We start from the raw sequence: 7,171 nt of genomic DNA, 5'->3' as shown, positions 1-7,171 counted from the left end.
TGGTCTCTTCTGGCCTTAAGCTCTATGGATCTGTGAATCAATGGCTCCCCATTCACTCTGGCTGCCCCATTCGCCAAGCGCCCCCTGCATCTCCCCAGTCCCCCGTCACTACCTTCTCCATGGTGTGAGGGATGGCTTGTACCTCCCCACTAGATCTGTCCCACGGCCCGGGGTGCCCAGAGGGAGTCAGCAATGGTTGGTTGCTGGTAAGACATGTGGCCCACGGAGCTGTACAGAACTTGGCAGCTCTGTGAGCTCCTGTTTTCATTTCCTAATAGTTTCTTAGAGTCTCCCATAGGGGCTGAAATGTCTCTTGTTTGGTGTCAGCCAAGAGGGGGCATTGGGAGAAATTTGAGGAAAGGTTAATAAAGCTGGTTGTGCTGGGTCATGGGGAGAAGAGGGAGCACTTCTGAGTAGTTCAGGAATTTCCCAGATACTTTGTGTGCACTCAGAACGTGTTCTTTTGGCTAGGCAGCCGGTGTGCTGCACTGAGGCTGCTGCGGACTGTGCTCAGCATGGTGGTTCCATTGTGACCTTGTCCTTCCTCTCCACCCTAGTCATTTGTTTGAGCCAGATGTTGTTTTGCCTTGTGCTAAGATTGGGGCTCTTGGCTCCAGCGGAACACACACACTAACACACAGTACTGGAGACTGGGCGTGGAATAGCTCTGAGTGAGGAATGCACCATGTCTCCTGTGACAGTCTATGAATTCTGAATTAACTTGCAATCAGCTCTCTGGAGTGACAAATAAACCCGGCTGACCTTAAGCGATGAGGAGTTTCTTTTCAATGGATTTCGTTCCTTTCTTTCACTCTCTTCTAAGCTCACAAAGGCTGAGTGGGTTCCTGATTTTGGCGCTGCGTCCTTTGTTCCAAGATGGGGAGCCACAGTCACTGGTGCGCGTACATTCCTCATTGCGTACAACATCAACCTCCTGTGCACAAAGGAGCTGGCGCATCGGATTGCTCTCAACATCCGGGAGCAGGGCCGCGCGAAGGACCAGGTAAGCCCATTAAGTTCCTTATTCAGAATAATCAGGCTTCAGTGGGAGAGGGCACTGGATAACTAGAGCGTTGGCTCAAAAATAAACAAATGAATAAATCCCTCTCCCACCCACTCCTAATTCCACAATTCTCCAGATTTGAGTTGTCCAACTTTGCTGTCCCAAAGTAAGGGAGACTGGTGCCAGTTTGTGTTACAGGCTACACCGGAATTGATCTGTACAAAAATTACAAACTGGGCTTGTACAGGTCTACTACCCCCCTCAGCTATTTTCATGCTGCTGAATTATGGTTCAAGGGGAGGAGGAATTTAGGGTCCTTAGATCAGAGTAAGCTGGGTAAATGCAACCTTTATTATAGCAACATTGGCTTGTTTGAGCAGGCAACAAATGACCTTTGAGGTGAAGAGCATATGAGGCTTTGATTAATGTAAGGTGGTTCCTATATTCCTTGACATATCTACCCATTTATAGTATATGATGGTGCTCTCTGGTTAAGGGCAGGCATGATGTCCCTGCAGGTGTGTACTTGGTTCCCGTCGGGGTGGTGTCTGTTCTGTTTCATCAAACTCTGTACATGGGAGTGGAGTATCCCATGTTCTAAGTGTGTCAGTTGAGTCATCCCCCAGGGCCATCCCAGAGCCTTGTCTGAGGACCCATCTACTGGATCTGGGAAAGAAGGGAAGCTGCTTATGACTCTCCGCAGCACCCAGAGCTACTTTGCACGTTATAGAACTGCCTTGTCAATCTCTCATGTGACCCAACAGCCTGAGAGCAGCAGGGGGCACTTGCCAAAGGGGGCCCAGCTGAGCTCACAGACAGGAAAGATTTCAGGATGGACTCCCTTGTCTGACCGTGGGAATCATGTGCTCCAAAGGATGGGAGTGTATCTGAGCAGGCGATTAGAGGGATCCATCTGGAAGGAGCTTGAGGGTGGGTTTCTGGGGCTGAGCAATGGAGGCTGGACGCCAAGGCTGTCATCATAAATAAAACAGGATGTGTTTGTTTGTTTGTTTGTTGTATTTTTTGTTGGGAGGAACGTTACTGGTTTCTGTGGCCACGTTGCTTTCAGCATAAAACACGTGTTTGCTGGAGCTAGGCTGTGGGTCTGTCTACACTGCAATCAGAGGGGTGACTGCAGCATGTGAGGACAAACCCAAGCTTCCTTTGATCTAGATAGGGTGGGTACCAATAGCAGTGTTGCTGAGCAGCATGGGTTAGTCACTGATATACACACACAGGGTCCCACATGGCCTTTACAGTCTGTGATGCTGCAACTTCACTGCTATTGTTCGCTAGCAAGATCAAAGCTGCCTCACACTTCCTAGTGCAGTGTGGAAATACCCTCAGTCAGTCTGGCAGGAGAGCTTACGGTCTTTGTTAGCATAACATGTGAAAATGCACTGCGGAGTATTGTACTGGAATGCATAGTATGGGCAGAGCAGGCATAACATGGAACCACTGACCCCAAATTAAAAAATATAGTGAGAGAACCAAAAAAGTGCCACCGTGGCTAAACAACAAAGTAAAAGAAGCAGTGAGAGGCAAAATGGCATCCTTTAAAAAGTGGAAGTTAAAGTCTACCGAGGAAAATAGAAAGGAGCATAAACTCTGGCAAATGAAGTGTTTAAATATAATTAGGAAGGCCAAAAAAGAATTTGAAGAACAGCTAGTTAAAGACTCAAAAAGTAATAGCAATTTTTTTGAAAAGTAAATGAGAAGTAGGAAGCCTGCTAAACAACCAGTGTGGCCATTGGACGATGGAGATGCTAAAGGAGCACTCAAGGACGATAAGGCCATTGCGGAGAAATTAAATGAATTCTTTGCATCAGTCTTCACGGCTGAGGATATGAGGGAGATTCTCAAACCTGAGCCATTCTGTTTAGGTGACAAATCTGAGGAACTGTCCCAGATTGAGGTATCATTAGAGGAGGTTTTGGACCAAATTGATAAACTAAACAGTAATAAGTCACGAGGACCAGATGGTATTCACCCAAGAGTTCTGAAGGAACTCAAATATGAAATTGCAGAACTACTATGTAACCTACCATTTAAATCAGTTTCTGTACCAAATGACTGGAGGATAGCTAATGTGATGCCAATTTTTAAAAAGGGCTCCAGAGATGATCCCGGCAATTACAGGCCGGTAAGCCTGACTTCAGTACTGGGCAAACTGGTTGAAATGATAGTAAAGAACAAAATTGTCAGACACATAGATGAACATAATTTTTTGAGGGAAAGTCAACATGGGTTTTGTAAAGGGAAATCATGCCTCACCAATCTACTAGAATTTTTTGAGTGGGGTCAATAAGCATGTGGACAAAGGAGGATCCAGTGGATATAGTGAACTTAGATTTTCAGAAAGCCTTTGACAAGATCTCTCACCAAAGGGTCTTAAGCAAAGTAAGCTGTCATGGGATACAGGGAAGGTTCTCTTATGGATTGGTAACTGGTTAAAAATAAGAAACAAAGGGTAGGAATAAATGGTCAGTTTTCAGAATGGAGAGAGGTAAATAGTGGTGTCCCCCAGGGTCTGTACTGGGACCAGTACTGTTCAACATATTCATAAATGATCTGGAAAAAGGAGTAAACAGAGAGTGGCAAAATTTGCAGATGATATAAAACTACTCAAGATAGTTAAGTCCCAGGCAGACTGTGAAGAGCTACAAAAGGATCTCTCAAAACTGGGTGACTGGGCAACAAACTGGCAGATGAAATTCAGTGTTGATATGTGCGAAGTAATGCATATTGGAAAACATAATCCCAACTATAGCTATAAAATGATGGGGTTACCACTGTTACCACTCAAGTAAGAGATCTTGGAATCATTGTGGATAGTTCTCTGAAAACATCCACTCAATGTGAAGTGGCAGTCAAAAAAGTGAACAGAATGTTGAGAATCATTAAGAAAGGGATAGATAATAAGACAGAAAATATCATATCACTTCTATATAAATCCATGGTATGCCCACATCTTGAATACTGCGTGCAGATGTGGTTGCCCCATCTAAAAAAGATATATTGGACTTGGAAAAGGTTCAGAAAAGGGCAACAAAAATTATTAGGGGTGTGGAACGGCTGCCATATGAGGAGAGATTAATAAGACTGGGACTTTTCAGCTTGGAAAAGAGACGACTAGGAGGAGATGATAGAGGTCTATAAAATCATGACTGGTGTGGAGAAAGTAAATAAGGAAGTGTTATTTACTCTTCATAACACAAGAACTAGGGGTCACCGAATGAAATGAATAGGCAACAGATTTAAAACAAACAAAAGGAAGTATTTTTTCATACAACACACTGTCAACCTGTGGAACTCCTTGCCAGAGGATGTTGTGAAGGCCAAGACCATAACAGGATTCAAAAAAGAACTAGATAAGTTCATGGAGGATAGGCCCATTAATGGCTATTAGCCAGGAGGACATGGATAGTGTCCCTAGCCTCTGTTTGCCAGAAGCTGGGAATGGGCAACAGGGGATGGATCATCTGTTCTGTTCATTCCCTCTGGGACACCTGGCATTGGCTACTGCCGGAAGTCAGGATACTAGGCTAGATGAACCTTTGGTCTGACCCAGTATGGCCATTCTTATGTTGTTATGTTCTTATCTGTGCCCACAGTCTTTAGCCTGTAAGTTCCTCAGGGCAGGGACCTGCCATTTCTATTAGTATGCAAGGCCCCATGCAACGAATGGAGCAGAACAAATAACTAGAGGGGAGTCGGTAAGGGGCATAGTCCCACTCCATTAAATCTGTACAAGTAAATATGAAGGCAACGTTATCCATTATCAGTATGGACTCTTCTTCCTTCACAGTACAATATCTGGCTGCTGCTACTTCTGGGTCATCAGCAAACCCGAATATTTACAGCTGTGGGCTAGTGACCTCCAGTTGTGTATCAGTCAGTTCCCCTCATCTGCAGAATGCTTTCTCTCTTGCAGGCTTATTCCCAGGGTTGAGTTGGCTCATCAGCCAACACAGCTCTGAAGTGTGTTGTTCTTTTCAGCCTGGGCGTTTGAAGAAGGTCCAAGGCATGGGCTGGTACTTGGATGAGGAGAATATTGCCCAGGTTTCTACAAACCTGCTGGACTTTGAAATCACCTCCCTCCACACGGTCTATGAGGAGGTCTGCAAAGATGCCCGGGTGAGTTGCACAGGTGCTATGCAAGTTTGAAGCAGCTTTAACCAGCGCAACCAGCCTCCTTCAGAGAAGTAAAATTACAGTCAAAGTGCCCGTGGCTGGTGGAGCAAGAGAAAGTCCTTATGCCTATGCCATAAGAGCTTGTCTTGTAGGAGGTGTGTATGTGAATACACAGGGAGCCACAACCTACCCTCCATACTTAAGGCATTAAGGGAGCAGGAATGTGTGCCTCATGAGACGTGCCAGCTGCTGCACAGTCCCCTCCGGACTGGCAGTCACGTGGTGTGGGACAGCGGCATGTCCAAGTTTGCTGGCTTAGGCTTAAGATCTATGAGCATATACAGGGAACACCCTGGACGCCAAGGTTATTTGTGGGGTCCCCTCTGCTTCTGTACCCTACCTTCAGTGCCTTTCGGGAGGGAGTCTAGATGGCCTCGTTTGGTGAGTTGCCAGCTATCCTCTCCTCCTCCCATGTTTTCAGGAGGCTGCTAAATGGCATACACCTACTTCTTATCCCTTAGGGAGCCAGCCAGCCAGCCCACTCCCTCCCACCTGTGTACGGCCTTCCATGGCATTTCTCCATAAGCACCAGGCACACTGGGATGTCTACCCCTCAGAGTGAGGGGCATGGTGGCAGCAGGCCCCCGTTGTGACATTAAGGTCTCACTGCTGTAGAACTGGGGGAGGGGAGGCAAGCAGGTGACCAGCTGTGCAGATCCTATGTGCTGCGAATGGGAGTGAGGGGTCAGTGGCTGGGCCCAAACAGCAGCAGGAAGGACCAGCAAAGTGAGATCTCTGACTATGAGTCCCAACCCCTAGAATGGGAAGGTCCTGCTCGAGTCCGGTGCACCCCTTGGTGCGGATCAGGAGTCGGGGGCAGTGGGAGAGGTGGCCAGGCTGTGGGACTGTAATGCTAGAGGCCTGTTAAATGCTAGTCCTTGTTTGCAGGAGCTGAGCCTGCCCGTGGTGGGCTCCCAGCTGGTGGGGCTTGTCCCCAAGAAGGCCATGCTTGATGCAGCGGAGTATTACATTCAGAAAGAAAACGTCTTCATCCTGGAGGAGGAACAGAAAATCAGACTGGTAAGGCCAGCGTCCATTGACATCCCTGCTCAGAAATCTTTCCCTGGAGGGAACTGCAAATAATAGCAGCTGAGCTGGCAGCTTCTTGCCTGTGGAAGGGTGTGACGGGTTTCCCCAGGGTGCAACCTGGAACTGGGGTATTGCTGAGCCCTCTGACATACCAATCCGGGCCCCTTCTCACACTGTGAGGCTATGAAAAGCTTCAGACCGCTCCCGGTCCTGCAGTCCCACAAACATCTACACAGGCAGGGACACACCCAGCTGCAGTTACATGAATGCTTCTCCTCAGCCATTCATGAATTAACAATAGAGAGGTTCCAGACAGCTCCCCACCAGCTCCACTGCCTAAGACCCCAGAGCTGTACCGTCTTGCCCTGGTCAAAGGCCTGACCAGTATAAGTTTATTACTCAGTCCTCCCCTCTCTCAGTGTGGAGAGGACCATGCACCAGTTTCTGTTCCTGAGCAGATTCCCCAAGCACTTCTAGCAAAACACACTGTTTTAGGTAAAAAAATATAAAACAAACTTATTAACTACAGAAAGATAGATTTTAAGTGATTATAAGTACTGAGGGTACAGATCAAAGCAGGTTATTCGAGCATGGACTTTCTATCCATAGAGATTCTGCGGTACAGTTTGATTAACTTAAAAATTTTTTACTATATTTTTTACTATATTTCCTGTATGCAGGTCTGTCTGCTGAGCATACTAGCAAAATGTATGTGTTTATGGAAATGAAGTCTGCTCCTCAGCTCCCCCAGCTTATCCATAAATGGCTGGGCATTCCCCAGGTCAGTTTAGAATGAAGTAACCAGTCCCCATGGGGTGCTGGGTATGCAGGGTCACTATGGAATGAGGTAGCCTGTCTCTTGGGGAACACCACTAGTTACCCCTCTCCATTCTGAGATTTTACCATTAATTCCTACCCTTTGTTCCCTGTCTTTTAACCAGTTCT

At 46.8% G+C, this 7,171-nt stretch overlaps 1 long non-coding RNA gene across 1 annotated transcript; it reads left to right on the top strand.

The window, feature by feature from the left end:
• The first annotated feature begins 914 nt into the window (after positions 1-914).
• Positions 915-6,175, top strand: LOC113409164. Its single transcript, XR_003370461.2, has 3 exons — positions 915-1,003; positions 5,003-5,140; positions 6,086-6,175. It is a non-coding gene; the product is annotated as an uncharacterized LOC113409164 (long non-coding RNA).
• The last annotated feature ends 996 nt before the right edge of the window (positions 6,176-7,171 follow it).

This window comes from Terrapene carolina, unplaced genomic scaffold (genome assembly GCF_002925995.2).
Source record: "Terrapene carolina triunguis isolate 2854851 unplaced genomic scaffold, T_m_triunguis-2.0 Scaffold30331, whole genome shotgun sequence".
NCBI lineage: Eukaryota > Metazoa > Chordata > Testudines > Emydidae > Terrapene > Terrapene triunguis.
This window is presented reverse-complemented; position numbering and strand designations above follow the sequence as displayed.